Here is a 16559-nt window from a genome sequence, read left to right on the forward strand (position 1 = left end):
TCCTCCATTTGGACCAATGCTGTGAACCTGTTTGACAGTGTGATCTGGAATTTCTGTTTGTGGGTGGGAACCATCAGTTGGTTCCAGTCCTGCCTGGCTGGCAGAGGTGACTTGCATTTTGCATGCTGTAAATGAAGCTGCACCACAGCATGGATGAGGTAATGATTGGAGCCACTGTCAAGCCCTCACATAGCATGGATATCCTTGAGCGATGATTGGAAGCAAGAGTTGACCAGGATGTAGTCTAATATGGCGGAGTCCTCGCAGGACGGGTTTTGCCATGTGAGCTGGTGTTTGCAGGGATGCTGGAAATGGCTAATTCCCACTATGAGATTGTTTGATGCAGCAAAGGACAGATGGTGCAGGCCATTATCATTCATGTTCCTATGGCCACATCTATACATCATTCCTTCCCAACCAGACCTGCCCTTGCTGATGTGGGCATTGAAGTCTCCTGCCAAGATGATCATCTTTGTCTGTGGGATCAAATCTGGCATATATTGGAGCTGGCTGTAGAACTTATAATTTGCTGTGTCTGGACTCATCTTGGTTGGTGCGTAGATGGACAGAATGTGGGTCTTGATAGTACTATCCACAGTGAGTGCTGACAGGCAGTCTGATATTGGTTGGAAAGCAATTATGCTTCTTGCAGCCTGGCTAGCCACCATAAACCTAATTCCAGCCTCTCACTGCCACCAGAATAGTACAGCATCATCATTTCATCAGCTGTAGGTGGTTGGGCGGGCAATGTTCCAGATCCAGAAACTTGTAACTCTGACTCTGCAGCGATCGAGATTTTGCATTTCATGAATTCCTTGGCAATGAACATCTTTTGGCTGACGTGGTGGTCAGTTTGAAAGTTCCACATGGTGATACCAGTTTCTAACTTCAGTGTAGTGAATTTCCTTTGACCAGTTGCCCATTTCTCACCAGCACTGTGGGTTCCCAGTGCTGGAGCATCAGCTGCCCTGGCTGCAGTAGCAGGAGTGAATGAGTTTTTTCAAGTTTCCAAGTGTTTTTTTGCCTGGTTTCCCAGTTCTAGTCACCAAGGTGGGGTGACCACCCTCCTCCTTTTGCAGTCGGGCTTTGGACTGTCCTTGGCGGAGTTAATTTTACTTACATAACTGTACTATGTTTTAATCATATAGATCACTGGAGTAATTGTCTTAGCTATATGGGTAGATTACCTAGCTTACTACATTGGGAAGTGGAAGGTGAAGAGTCCAGGAGTCCCTGGAGAATGGTCCTAGCAAAGTCTGGCCTGGACCTAGAGAAGGAATCAAGCTTATAATGCTTTGTAACAGTATATGCAGAGTATTAAGTAGCAGCTTCTAGAATACTTCTAGAATCTAACCCTTTCCAAAAATCCATAGACGAAACTAAGACCCTGGTAGAGTGGGCCTTGAACATGCCTGCCTAAAATAGGTTTGTTATGGTGAGTATAACAAAATGTAATATCCTAATGCAACCATTTGGAAATAGTCTTTTTAACACAGATTGTCCCTTCTTCTTCTTTCACAAGAAATGAAGAATTGATTCAAAGATCTGAAAGGTTTAGTTTTGTCAAGATAGTAGCTGAGCTGTCTGTGTACATCCAAGAGGTCAGAGCAATCATTAAAACTGTTTCCATGTTAATAACCTCAAGTCAACCAGGTTAACTAATTATAATGGAGCAAGTGTTAGCTTCTCTAACACAAAATTAAGACCCCAGAGAGGGGCCACAGGCTTACTTGGACATCTCTTGTGCAAAACCTCTTTTAAAACCATTCATTTTTCACATGAGACTGCATTGAAAGAGGAAGATCCATGGGCATATGTGCTGAAATGGCAATAAATAAACCTTGATAAAGGAATAATAAAGGCCATAGGATAGTAACTTACACGGATATTGTAAAACCAGAGAACAGCTAGCTCTAAATGGGTGTGGGTTATGTTGTTGGCATCAACTACAAAACCATTAATATCTGTTAATATATGATTTTCTAATACCAAGCTTTCTTGTCAACATTAGTGACTGCTGCACACCCTCAATAAACATATGCCTAAAAGGAATTAAGACCCTATCATCCAGGCAGTCAACTGAAGTTGATTAATGGGGTGAATCAAATACCCCTGTTCTTGTGTGAGTAGTTCCAATCTGTGAGGAAACATGTGGCCATTGCCACTGACCATCTCCAAAAGAAAATTGAACCACAGTTGCCTTTTCCAAAAGGGAATCACCATAATGATCTTGGAGGATTCCTTTTGAGTCTTCAAAAGTACCCCAGATATTGGTAGAAAGAGTGGAAAAGCATGCAGGAACATTCTTGTCCAAGAATAAGAAAAAGGCATTTGTCTTCCATGCCTTCTTGCATGGAGTCCTAGAACAGAATCTTGCCAGTTGATTGTTCAAAGAAGAGGCTGTCACAAAAGGAAACATTGCCAGCACAGCTATCTGGAATTTTGTAAATAATTGTATGTCAGTTGGGAATGTCAACACGATTCATATGCTTGTGTTACAAATGTATTATAACTGTTACTGTTTGTTATGTGTATATCAAACTGCTGGTACAGAAGTGCATGTGAAAAGGGTTTATACAGTACTGAGCTTAGAGGTGAGACCACAGTCTACCTTGCTGGATTAGAACAGAAAATGTATATAAACTATTGTACCTGTCTAAATATATATAAATGGTGGGAACTGGCACACAGAAGGTTAACTTGCAAAACCTCAGTAAAATAGTTGAAATTACATTGTTTTATAACTGATTAATACAAGAGATGTTATCTTGCAGTTTCAGGGCAACAGGAGACATAATGTCTAGAACTAGGGAACCTTCTGCAGTGTTTTGTAAGCGTTTTATTGTTTTATATCTTCCAGCAGTTGCAAATATCTGAAGGCTATGTGTTTTCACAGGGAGATGCTAAATGCTTGCAGTTTCTAGCAATGGTTGTTGAGCCTGAGAACTGAAGTCAGATGACAAAAAGTGATGTCGTGCTGCAAGTATCCCAACAGTAATATTTGATATTAATTTAAGAACTCTCTGAGAGAGAGAGAGACTGTGCATTCTGTATTTTATCTTTGACCTGGAAAGACCCAATCACCACATCTGCACTTGCTTTGCTAAGTAAGTTAACTAGCGTATGGTACTTTCTCTTAGATACAGTTAGGAATACAGTGAAGTATAACTTAGAAGTTTTCTGTATTTATTTGAAACTGCAATGTTGCTTTACATATTTCCTGTGATTCTGAACTCTATCACTGTACATACATATTTAGTATTGTCTTGTTCTTTTATTATTTATTATTAAATATATTTAAACCTTTCAATTGTGGCTGGTCTGTCTAGAGATATTTAAGCTCTTAGAGCACTTGCATACCTATTTGGTGACACTGTACATGCCACTCCTAATGGCCTTGCTCTTGGTCTGACCACCATGTGGATTAATAGTAACATTACACGTAGGATTGGCCACCCTTTGCTAATGGCCTTAAAGTATCTGATAAGTAGTGGCTGGTGGTGGAAACTACCTTATAGTCTGGGCAGAATGGGGCATAGCTAGTAAACCTATGCCAGCCTTTCCCAAGTGTGTGTAGAAATCAAACCTCAAAGTGTGTGTGTGTGTGTCAGCTACTTGAGCAGGGACACAAAGCACTGGTTGGACAGAGAGGGTGCTGGAGGTCTTGTTTTGGCCACTCAGCTGAGATGTCAACCCTATAGCTGTACCAGTGGGGAGTCTTATTGGGGATCTGAAGAAAGAGGGTGAAAGCAGCCCCAGATTGACTGTGGTCTCTGTGTGCTCTTAAGGGAAATTGCACTTTACTGTGTGTGTGTACTTGTCATCCTCTTAGTGTGTACATACCCCCACTGGGCCAGTGCTGGGGTATCACATATTAACTGGTTGGCAGTAGTGGGATATTCACATCACATATTAATTGGCTTGTAGTGGTGGGATATCCAGAACATAACAGAAGCAAAAAAGTCTACTTGAGAAACTCCCCACAGATGGATCAAATCTTGGAAGATAAGATCTACATTCCATTAATAAGGGTCTCCTCTGGTCCTGCTTGGCTTGTCTGCCACACAATTGTGCTTTGAAGGAATGTCAGATGCTTGTAGAGTAAGACTGTGCTGTTTAGCTATATTCCAGGAAAACATGGCTGCAAAGACAGTATGACCAAGTTCTCCCATTCTTGTTGATGTAACACATAACTGTGGCAATGTCTATAAAAACTTGAAGGGGTCCCAGGGACAAAGGGTGATTTAGAGAGTTGAGTGTCATGATCAGGGCAACCATCTCTCTGATATTTATGTGCTCATGCCTATCCTTGGGGTCCCATACATTCTGCACTGTTATCTCTCCTGAAAGTGCTCCCCAAGCAAAGTCTGAGGTGTCTATAGTGACTAACTGCTTTAGGACAGGGAGTGAGACCTGGATTTATGGATATCTGTTGTCTACACCAATGATTTCACTCCTGATAAACCCAGCACTGAAAACACAAACATTTGAAAACACAAACAGTGTTAGAGCTGGGACCAAAGAGACTTCAGATACCACTGTATCTTTCTCAGTGGAATCTTGCAGGGGTATCACAAGAATCATACAAAATATGAGACCCAAAAATCTGAGGTATTCCCTTGCAGTGACTGAAGTCTGACAGGAAAAACAGAGAAATAGATCTATATATAGATCTATTTTTTCCCATAGAAGAAAAGATTTTTAGAACTTTGGTGTAGTTGACATCCTAGGCACATAATCCTGTGTGAAGGAATCAAAGAAGACTTTTGAATGTTCTCTTGGAATTTTGGAATTCCAGCGTGTGCAAGAGATCTCTCACCCAAGAGAGAGAGAGAGAGATCTGACACTTTGAAAAAGACTTTGAAATGATAAATACGTCTTCTAAATATGGAAAATGTGGATACCCTGAAGTCTGCAATGAACTATAACTGGAGCACAACACTTTGTGAAAACTTCTGGTGCAGTGGATAGTCCAAATGATATGTTAGAGAAATGATAATGTGATACAAACACACAAAACTTAAGAAACATCTGTTGTCTGGATGAATAGGGATGTTATGATAAGCATCTTGTAAGTCTAGTGTTACCAGGAAACTTTCAAGAGGAAAAAGAGTTAGTAGGTTGTGAAGTGACATAGTGTTGCATTTGGGTACTGTCACAAACAGTGTTAGAAAAGAAAGATCCAAACTAGTCTCCAAGCATTATTTTAATTTGTCATTAAGAAAATTCTTGAATAAAGAAACGTTACCCACCTGTGAGGGAAGAACTGGTTTTATCACTCCTTGGGACAGCATGTGATAAATAACCAGTGTCAACAAAAGACTCTGATCTAGATGGTGAGGAATGACCCCCCCCCCACCCTGGAAAGGAGGAATTTCCTGTCACTGCTATCTGTAACCTTGATGAATGATCCTCAGAAGCCATTTACCTAAACCTATCTGTTGCCAAAGATAAAAATGGTGATTCAGACTTTCTAGAAGAAAATGGGCCTGGGTGGGAGGGTGCCACAAGGTTTCTTGAATAATCATTCAATTTTGGTTGTTGGACTGTCCTTGGTTTTGGGAGGTTTGTTGCTTCTTTTTGGAACCCCCTTGCCATTTCTTCATAAACATTTGTTTACCTGTTTTTGTTGATACTATGTATTCTGCTTTTTGCCAAAATGTGTTAATGATTTAGAAAATCCCTTAGGAAATTTGGAAAAGGAGTGCTGACAAATCTTAGACAGTCCATAGATCAGCATACCACTATGTTTTGATCACCTCTACAGTAGGGGTGCAAAAACTAAATCTCTGTCCAAAGAAAACTTTAAATTCTCATTTTAACATCACCTGGGTGGATCTGAGAATGCAGCCATGAAAACCTACTCCAAACAGTACCAGTGGCCATAGCATTGGAAGAAGTATCAATAGAGTTATACACATACTGGAAACAATGAGTAGTGACCTGTGCAACAGAAGGAATTAAATTATTTAAAGGAGATTTTTCTTCACAAGAAGAAACTGTAAGTAAACCATTCCTCATACTTTCAAAATTGGTCAGAACAAACTTTAACATATGAGCCTGACAATTCAAAATTATAAAAATCAAAGTTATAGAAGTATGTACTATTTTCACATATTTATCAACATTTTTCCATCTGAATCAGAAAAAGGTGATTGAAATTAACTAAGTGTTTCGCATCAGTTGGATCAACTAAAGCTATAGCTACTTTGTCAGGTTTGGAAAGAGTGGATAAAAACTTAAAAGACTGAGGAACTTTATACATACTATATGCCTTTTCAGGAGCAGCTAGATGACTATCAGGAAAATTGCAGGCAGTAACACACACATCCTCTAAAGCAGGCAGAATAGGAGGAATAGGTGTAGGGTCTGGAAATTCCTTCTTCAACAGCACATTGTGTTTTCTGAGGGACTGAGAAACCTCAGTGTTCTCCTACTAAAAACACGGGCACATTCTAACAATAGTCACAGAGAAAGAGACCCCATCACATCACCACCATGGGGAGAATCAAAAACTGAGCTCTCCTCCCAGTCTGAATCAGAAATCTGAGAAGTAAAGCCTATATCTTTCCCTTCATCTTCCTGCTCATATTCAGAATCTTGAACCTCTTCAGGGAAAGAGATATCATACTTTCTTTTACCAGAAACTACTTTACAAGAAGGATCAATAGCCTGAATTAAACACTAGGCCAGACCCAGTAAATTAATCCTGTTAAAGGAAATTTGAGGAGGAATAGACAATAATTAGTTTTCTGTTTCTTTTTGATAGGAAAATTGGGGTCCAACTGTATTACTAAATGTAGCAGCGGCTTCCCTATGGATGGGCGCAGCATTCTGAAATAGTAGGGATCCTTTCCTGTTTCCTCTTCCAGTTCCAACAAGATTAGTGCTCCCTCACTCACAGAGGGGACCTCGACAGCTGCAGAGGATGTGGCTAGTGCCCACACCACAGTGGCTGTGGTCTGACGTACAACAAATGGCCAATACAGTCACCCACCTGTGGCTGAAGCAAACTATTAGCCTGCTGTGGTGATAAAAGCTGTTTACTTAACCTTTTCTTTTCTTTTGGTGGATGGAAGATGGAATGACCATGAGACAGGTAGTTTGTTCCATGGTTAAGCTGAAAATTATGCCTGTTTCCTGGGGAAGATAAGCAGCAAATACCAGTAAAAACTACCAGTCTTTAAAAGTAATTTTTTTCACAGAAAAACATACTGAAAAACATTTTAAACAGTTTAGCAGTATCCACGATAGAAGGCTCCAATCAGTAGATTTAAAACAGAATTGTCCAAATTTATTTCGAACACACACAGAAATACTTATAAAACATAAATGCCTTCACCATACATCCATTTGCGTTTTCGTCATGAAAATGACTTCATCAGATGACCAGCATACCCCAAAGCATTTAATATATACTTAAATACATCATTTTCTACCAATAAAAATTCACCATTAATTAATTAATTAAATGTCTTGTTATGAGAATCCTTTTTAAAAAATATATATATATATATATATATATAAACTCCATTTCAATTAAATATTATTAAATGTGCTAAATGTATTTTATTAAATATGATATTATAAATGATATTTAAACTGAATATATTTATAATATCATATTTAATAAAATACACTTAGCACATTTAATAATATTTAATTGAAATGGAGCTTATATATATATATATATATTTTTTTTTTAAAAAGGATTCTCATAACAAGACATTTAATTAATTAATTAATGGTGAATTTTTATTGGTAGAAAATGATGTATTTAAGTATAAATTAAATGCTTTAGGGTATGCTGGTCATCTGATGAAGTCATTTTCATGACGAAAACGCAAATGGATGTATGGTGAAGGCATTTATGTGTGTGTTCGAAATAAATTTGGACAATTCTGTTTAAAATCTACTGGTTGGAGCCTTCTGTCGTGGATACTGCTTTTTGTTTTTGGTTTTGGTGATTATTGGCAGTATTTTCCATTTTTTTGTATTTTAAACAGTTTGCCAGTCCCACCCCCAAAAGGTAAATAAAGACAATTAATTCAGAGAAAATTATTTCAATTATTTTACACAACAGTTAAGCTGACAGGAAAAAAAGTCTCCCTACTGAAATCTCGACACTCAAAATGCTGAATGCTGATAAGCCAAAAAAAAATTATCACAAAAACACAGGAGAAGAGAGGCAATCGAAAATCATCCTTCTCCTTAAAACTTCTTATTGTAGCGGGAGCAAGCACCCTCTGCACCCCCCATGTGGAAGACAAGCACACCCCCAGCCTCCGAACTTATATATACCAACTCTGAGATCACCATACCTCAGAAACAAGGGAATATTCAGAGACATGGCATCTCAGACACTGTATATGTATGGCCGATCTTTCATCAATTCAGTCTCCATATTTCAGGAGTCAGTCTAGCAGGTCCAGACATTTCAAATGGTTACCAGAACAAAAAAATACTCCTATTTAAAACTACAATACAGTCTTGTGACAGTCCAAACAACCACAAAACTCCTGCTTTTAAATTAACTTTTCTGAAGAGGAAAGTGATAAAACACAAACACTATTTAGAAAATGGAAAGTTTTTCCCCAAAGGGAACCTATCTGCCCAGCAAAGAACAGCACTAAGTGGACTGCCAGTCATCAGAAGACAGGTCATACTCTTCAGCGGTAGTAAAGTTCAGAAGAGCTAGGTGCTCAAACTTGGAAGGTTTGGAAGTTGGCCAGCTGTTATATCCTTGGAAGGAAATAACACATGTAACTAAGGCTTCTGAGGTAGTGATAAATAAGATTAACATTCTACAGTTAGGATGCAAGGTAAACACCTCACTAATAGCAAATTACCATGTCTCTGAAAAGAACACTGCTCTGTCAAACTTGACAGTGCTAGTGATCTCCCTATATGTCCGCATACTGGGGCTGCAGAGACACCTGACCCTACATGTACACTCATACACACACAAACACACACACACACACACACACACACACACACACACACACACACACACACACACACACACACACACACACACACACACACATCCATACTTATATATGTAGCATGAGCCAGGAAAACTTGCTTAGGGGTGAATGCCATCAAAAGACAATGTTTCCAATTTCCTCCTAGAGAAAAAAACTAACTAAGCACAATAATTATATCTAGAGCTGGTGTTATCATTTTGGGGGCCCCAGCAAACACCAAGTTGGGCCCCCCCGGGCAACTTTAGTCTAAATATCACCCTGTCACTGCCACTCCTCTTTTTAAGCAATGTTTTAAGTTCATGCTGTAAACTTTTAGGAGTAGCACACACAGAATGACCTGTAGCTACATTACTCTTAGATTATGACAAGCCTTTGTGACACCTTATGTTGGTCTGTCTCACAGAGGAACATTCATAGTTATTGGCATTTAATTGCAATGGTGCTAAATTACAACTCTACGTACAAGGCTGGACTTAGGTGAAATGGTGCCCTCGGCACTACCTACTGTTTCATCCCCCCAGCATACACACACACACACACACACACACACACACACACACACACACACACACACACACACAAACACATGCACGCACTTCCTCTAGTACTCCTCTCTGTTTTTCCCCCTCTTGGGCACCCCACATGGTGCACCTTACTGTTTACTTCCTTTTCTCAGATTTTACCTTAACGCTTTCACTTTTTTTAAGAAGTACATTTTAAAGTCTTTTTTGTAAACAACTTTTTATCCAATGATGAAATGAACAGAAATAATGGTAAAAGAAAGAAATCTTCGGGTTCCTGTTAAACTTTCATTTTCCTTGCATCCTTTTGATACACCTCTCCTGACCAAGGCATCACAATAATAACCATTTAGAAAATTACTAAATTAAACTGGGACCCCCAGAAGCCATAGGGTTATAGATGTTCTGAGATCCTCTAGCAGTGACCTAAACAGAAATCATGAGTAAGAAACAAATTTCAGTCTAATTTTTTTCTTTCAAGGAAGACATGAGTCATACCCAAGGCTTAATGTTTAAAGCTGACAAAATATCTGACAAATAAGCCAACTGTTGTGTGGATACACAGATCCTATCTGGGAATACTGCCTGCCTGCATAACCCCCCCCACCTCCCCAAAAAACATAGCGGCGGTGCATCCCTGTGGTGTTAGACTGGAATGAAAGCAGAGGCTCAAATGGCCACAGTAATGGATTTCAAGTGACTGTTGCCATATATATATATATATATATATATATATATATATATATATATATGTACATCACATGCATCCTTACCCCCTAATCCCCAAAGGCAGCCACCTGTATAAGTCCCTGATGTGTGATTGTGAGCAAAGTGAAAAAAATAATATTACAGTAATGCGTTGCACTTTGCTGCTCCTAGACAGTACACAGTTTCTACGCAAGCTATAGTAGCCTTTGCACATCTCTGAGGTCTGTGAAAAAAGTAAAAGAAGCAATGACAACACTGTGCCCAGCCCAAACACAAGATATAATGACCTCCTGCGCAAACCTATAAGGTTTGACTGTAATGAAAATTAGAAATTATGATCACACAATCCCCCAGCCCCCCCACAAAATCCTACAGAAACCTTTTGTACACACATATCTGTGCAGGGCTGGTTTTAGAATGGGTGCGGCTGAGAGCAGAAGCCATCACTTAGTCCAAATCAGAATCCATTTGTACATTCTGGGCTGGGGGTGATGGCACTAGGCTCCTAGAAACTCTAATTGTCTGAGTGTCCTGTGAAACATTTTATGCTTACTTTTGAAATGTAATTACTAGTTAATTACATTTTTACTGATACCCAGAAGAGTAATGTATGTTCCTGGAATTATTTGGTGTGTGCACATATAAAAATCAGTGTATTTTTTTACATACAAAAACAAGCATACACCATAGCATTACTAGTTTTACACTTATTTCAGCAAATAGAAATACCTAGTGCAACACTGGCACTGCCACACAAGATCAGTGGCTGTTGTTATGTAGCCATTAAACAGCAGAAGGGCTAAGTCACTTTTATTTACCTCATTGAGGCGTAACGTGTATATGTCACTGTCCTTGGTTTTACAGACCATCTCTGATTTTTGCTTCATAATTTTGCCTGTCCCTGATGACAGGTTTATTGCTGGTAAATCATTCAAGATTACAGACAGTCAGTAAATGCAGAGATCAAAATTTTATACTTATTATTGTCCAAAAATGTATGTTGATACAAAAGATGTTATTTTATTAACTCTGTAAGTTAATTAGAGTAATATTTAGATTGCATTTCTGATTTTGAACCTTTATTCTGCTATTGTTTTTGGCTTTGCCCAGAATTCTTGAGAAAAAAGTTGAGCGTTATAGTATTTATAAAACTCCTTGAAAGAGAAAACCTTCAGCTCTTAAAATCCAAGGTATGAACTGAGATTAGTCTCTCTGGGCTGCTGAACTCTACCACTTACATTGCTCATGTTTATTATCACCTTTGCCGTAACAAGGTCATATCACTGCCTTGTTCAGTTATAGAGTGCAATAATTTTTTCCTCATTTTTTCCCAACCAGCAGCAGCTTTTGTGCGGCCTCCATACAGTCGAATATCCAAAGCTAGCTATGTTGTTAGTTTTAGTGGAGGGAATGTCCAGCAGTAGCATTAAATTGAAGCAGGGGCACTATGTCTGTGGTAAAATATTTAATGGAATTGTAAAGCCTGTTACTTGACAAAACACTGTTACTATAACCAGAGATATCTTTGAATTTTAAAGGAGATAGAAATAAGACTTATTATTACCCACGTGGTTTATTGAGTGCACAAGATTGCTGTACTACCTTTTATTGGTTTGACTGGCATGTTACAAAATATCAAGATAAGATATCTTTGCTATAGTTGGGGCCCCCCAGCGATGCTAGGGGTAACTGGTGCCTTAAAGCCTGCTATGATTATATCTGTCAAATTGATGTTATAGTACAAGGTAAATTAGTATTAGTGGTAGTCCACAAGGCTGCTGCATTAGTATGTTGATTCCACAGTTACAGTACAAGGTAAATTAGTTTTAGTGGTACTCCACAAGGCTGCTGCATTAGTATGTCGATTCCACAGATGGACAGGTCTCTAAACTTCAGCTACCACCAGAGGATAACCATAGTGTGAGAGTGGTCTCTGAATCCGAAAAACTTACCACAATGTGGAAACCTTTAAGGTTAAGACATCCACATCTTGCTAAGCTTATATGAATCCTGCCCAATATGTAAGGTAGAGTATTTATAAATGACTGTTTATGTATGACATTTTGACCCTAATGAAGAAGTCAAAGCTCCACCTATTGATAGGATAAAACTATATTATAAGGACAGTGATAGTATAGATAATAAGAAAAAAAAAGATTTTTCTTAATTTAATTAGTACAGAGACTTATGGACTTCTGCCTAAATTAGTAACATTGGATGAACTGCAGAGAAATATTTTAAAAAATGCAAAACCTAATAATGCGAGTCCAGGCAATTTAGAACATAAACTGCAACTGAAATATAATAAGAGTAAATCCCAGTGTTCACTCTTTTTGCATGGAACTTCACCCTTCTTGAACTCAATGACATGAGGACAGCCACCTCTACACCCCTGCTACAGTTTGATATACTGATACCATGATCACTGTACCTTGAAGTAGTGTCAATACACTAAGATACCGCACTGTAAGAGTTAGTATATATTCTGCAATTTACATGAGTATTTCTGAAGTTCTGAGGATGGAAGTTACAGAGGGGAGCCCAACTGTTTGTAGCTGGATAGTTGACTGAATCTGGGAAATTCAAACCTAAAAGAACACTGGCATTGTATTTTACTGTCTTTCTCACTCATCTTCAAGCTTGTGTGACATTGGAGTGGGTTTGTGTTTGTGTGTATATATGTCTGTGTGTGTGTGTGTGTGTGTGTGTGTGTGTGTGTGTGTGTGTGTGTGTGTGTGTGTATAACTCTCTCTCTCTCTATATATATATATATATATACATATATTTATATATATATATATATATATATATATGTTTTTTTTAATATATATATACACATATATATATATATATATATATATATATATATATGTGTATTTGTATATATATATATATATATATATATATATATATATATATATTGTACAGGGGCATAGGGGCTTGTCTGCACATCAGAGAGTGCTCCCTCCAAAAAATATTTTCTGACATTGGGAGTGTTGCTATTTTGAATAGATACAGCTCAATGTTTTAAATGTTTTACGTTCAAATTAACACAAATCAATTAAAAAAGAAATATTTATTCATAGTTGACCCCAATTATAGTCTACAAGCTCTCAGCAGGCATCCATGAAAACAAATCTTCTGCCTCTAATTGTAATTATTTGATTGAATCCAGACTTTCAATTATGCAACTGACGTGTCTAACCATTAACATAAGTTTGGCAGAGAAAATGAGTTGAGCTTTAATATATTGAGATTCTAGATATTTAACTTGATGCAACATTTTTTCTGCTGTTAGAAGCTTATAAAAATAATCATAATTGATTTGTTTTGTATTATTTAGGATTTGATCCTATGACCATGCTACATGTAATGTTGCTTATATTCAAAGACTGCACTATGACAGTTATTGATCTTAGTTTGTGGAATTACAACACTATTGTGCAGATGTACTGAAGGATGTGCCATTTCTGTTCAGTAATATAGGTCACATGGGAAAAATATTTTAGAAAAGCATCTGATTAAGAAATGTGCAATGATGAATCATTAATTCCTCAAGATAAGCAATATGTTCTTATAGATTTGCATGTTAAGTTGTCCTTTCGTTAGCTGATTTTTTTCCTGAAACTGACAAAATTCTCTAACTGATAATTTCTGTTCCAACTTAATCTCTTGTCTTTAATGTGTAGACCACAAGCACTGTCTCCATGTAAGATCATCTGTTATGGCATTGACATACCAAGGATTCCATTTCTTCAAACTGAGAAGTTGTGATATCTTAAATAATCTGCCAAGCTTTGAAAAGCCCAAATCATTATACAAAAGTTTTTAATTTTTAAGATCTCAGCAAATGAGGATTTAGGACTTCTTTTTAATACCCTACATTTTGAACTAAAAACTGGGAATGGTTTAAAAATAAACAAAATGGGATTTGATCTTAATTAAATGTGACAGATTTTGTCCAGTTGCTTGAGCATCTCCCTACTACCATCTGATCATCCCATTCATTTCACTTATGTATACAGTGACAGAGGAAAAGGGGAGGTAAAGGCAGCATCTGAAGGATTCAATCATAATCTTATGCTAGACTTAGAGATTTGGATATTCCTACAATCCTCCCTCCATATAACCGTAATGATCAGCTAGACTCTATGTATTGATTGACTGTACTTTTTTCTTGCATACATGATGGAATACAAGTTGTCTATTTCAGAATGCAAAAGTATTCTTCATTAGAAACTGATATGATGTTTTGATAAAAATTCAACTAATAAATTGCCTTACTTCATAAGGCAGAAGTAGAACATTTGAAAAGAAAAATAATGCTCCCACCTTCTGAGATGTGCTGAAAAGACTTCAGTCCTATGACTTAGGCTATTCAAAAGTAGACAGGTCAAATAAAATAACTTGGAACAATTCGATCTTGTCAATTTGAAGGAATTAAATCCTTGACTACTCAACTTCATCTGTCATGGTAATGATTCTTGTGTATATAGGTACCCTGATGTAGTAAGTCTTTTGAACTGCACTCCTGGGTGGGATTAAATTGCTAGGCATTCAAACTGTACTCCTGGGTGGGATTAAATCATCTTCATTCTCTGATGTGCAAGCCAGCATCATCTGCTCTTTCCCGCACCTTATCTTCTTGTCTGTCCAGCATCCCAATTGTAGAACAATTAGAATTCCCTTTTACTGCGTTGTGAACTCCGATTTGAAGTTCAGTGAACTCTTTATCTTTCTGCCAACTTTTGCCAACATCGTCTAAATATTCTATCACCTCATACTTCACTCTTTTCAATTTCCACAAGTCATCATTTGGTATAAATAAGCAAACAAGAACAAGGACACAACAATGACTTCCACTGCTGCCAGTTCAAAATACTTTACTAGTGCACGAAGGTAGCATATTTATAGTATTAGCAAACTGAATCCTTTGAATCCACTAGCAAAGCATGTTAAAAATAACGACTTTACACTCACTTTTAAATTTTTTGTGATAGGTAGGACACATGAGAATATGACGTTAGGGGACATTAGGCATAAAACTGAGGAGCTAGAATCAACTTAGATTGTCAGGATGAGGGCTAATGCAGGGAGTGGTCTTAATGAACATGTACCCCTTAGACCTAAGTTACAATCCAGACCTAAAAACAAAGAACAACACGAAGTGCCAAAGGAAAACTAAAACCAACTAAATCACCAAGGTGGAAGCAACAGAACAAGTTAAACGTTTAACTTGTTCTGTTGCTTCCACCTTGGTGATTTGGTTGGTTTTACAATCCAGACCTGTTTATAAATAGTATTTATGTGTTTTTATTATTTTTTTACTATTGTTGTTTTTTACTATTGCTATTTTTTACTATTGCTGTTTTTGTTATCTCTTTAAGGAGTTAATTGTTTTAAGGCATTTGATTGTCATTATTAGTATAAGAAGGGTGTGTTTTGTGCAATGTATTCTTATACCTGATGAAACTGTATTGTGAAAGCGCTTGTGTCTACTTCGTGCACTAGTAAAGTATTTTGCACTGGCAGCAGTGGAAGCCATCATTGTGTCCTTGTTCTTGTTTGCTTATTTAATTTTTATTCTTTGGGACACTTTAGCTGAGATTTTGGTGGTAGTTTTTCTACTATTTGGTATAAATGATTGTAGATGCTCTCATGCCAAATGATTGCCAATAACTATATACATTCCTGTATGTTTTTGTTTTTGCCTCCACAAATCAGTAGGGTTCATAGGTCCCATATCAAGGACTGTACTCCTAGCCAAAATCTTCTTTTTGCATCCATACATGCCTAGCTCACCTCACCTGTGAGGCAAAGGTTATTAAGCATAATGGCATTATGCATAACAGTTTTTTTCTTTTGCCACAGTCAGGGCAACATGCTTTGAGTACAGTGAATAATATTGCTCATGAACTTTTTTTATATTTTATTCTATAGAGTTGCGGGTCTTTATGGTTCAAGTCAAGATTCTTTTATCAGTATAAACATCACCTTTGGACTTCTTAATCGTAGAGAATGGTAGAGATTTTGCTGGATTTACCAGCCAAGTAAAGTAAAGTATTATAAAACTAAAGAAGTTACTACATACGTGTTTAAACAATAAACTGATTATATAAAAATGCTCTCATTACTTAACATCCACATTTCAAACATCAGCTCAAAATCCCTTCTTACAGTCCAGCATAATTATTTGTTAGAATTTGCTGGCTGTTACACCTACAAGTATATTTTGTAAAACATTTTAAGATTACCTAGTACCCCCCCCAATTCAGACAATGCTATTTCTAGTATATAACCTACCTTTGGTTTACTTTTAAAGCTATAACTGCAATTTTAC

This window comes from Protopterus annectens, chromosome 5.part1, assembly GCF_019279795.1.
Source record: "Protopterus annectens isolate FY-2018-M chromosome 5.part1, PAN1.0, whole genome shotgun sequence".
NCBI lineage: Eukaryota > Metazoa > Chordata > Ceratodontiformes > Protopteridae > Protopterus > Protopterus annectens.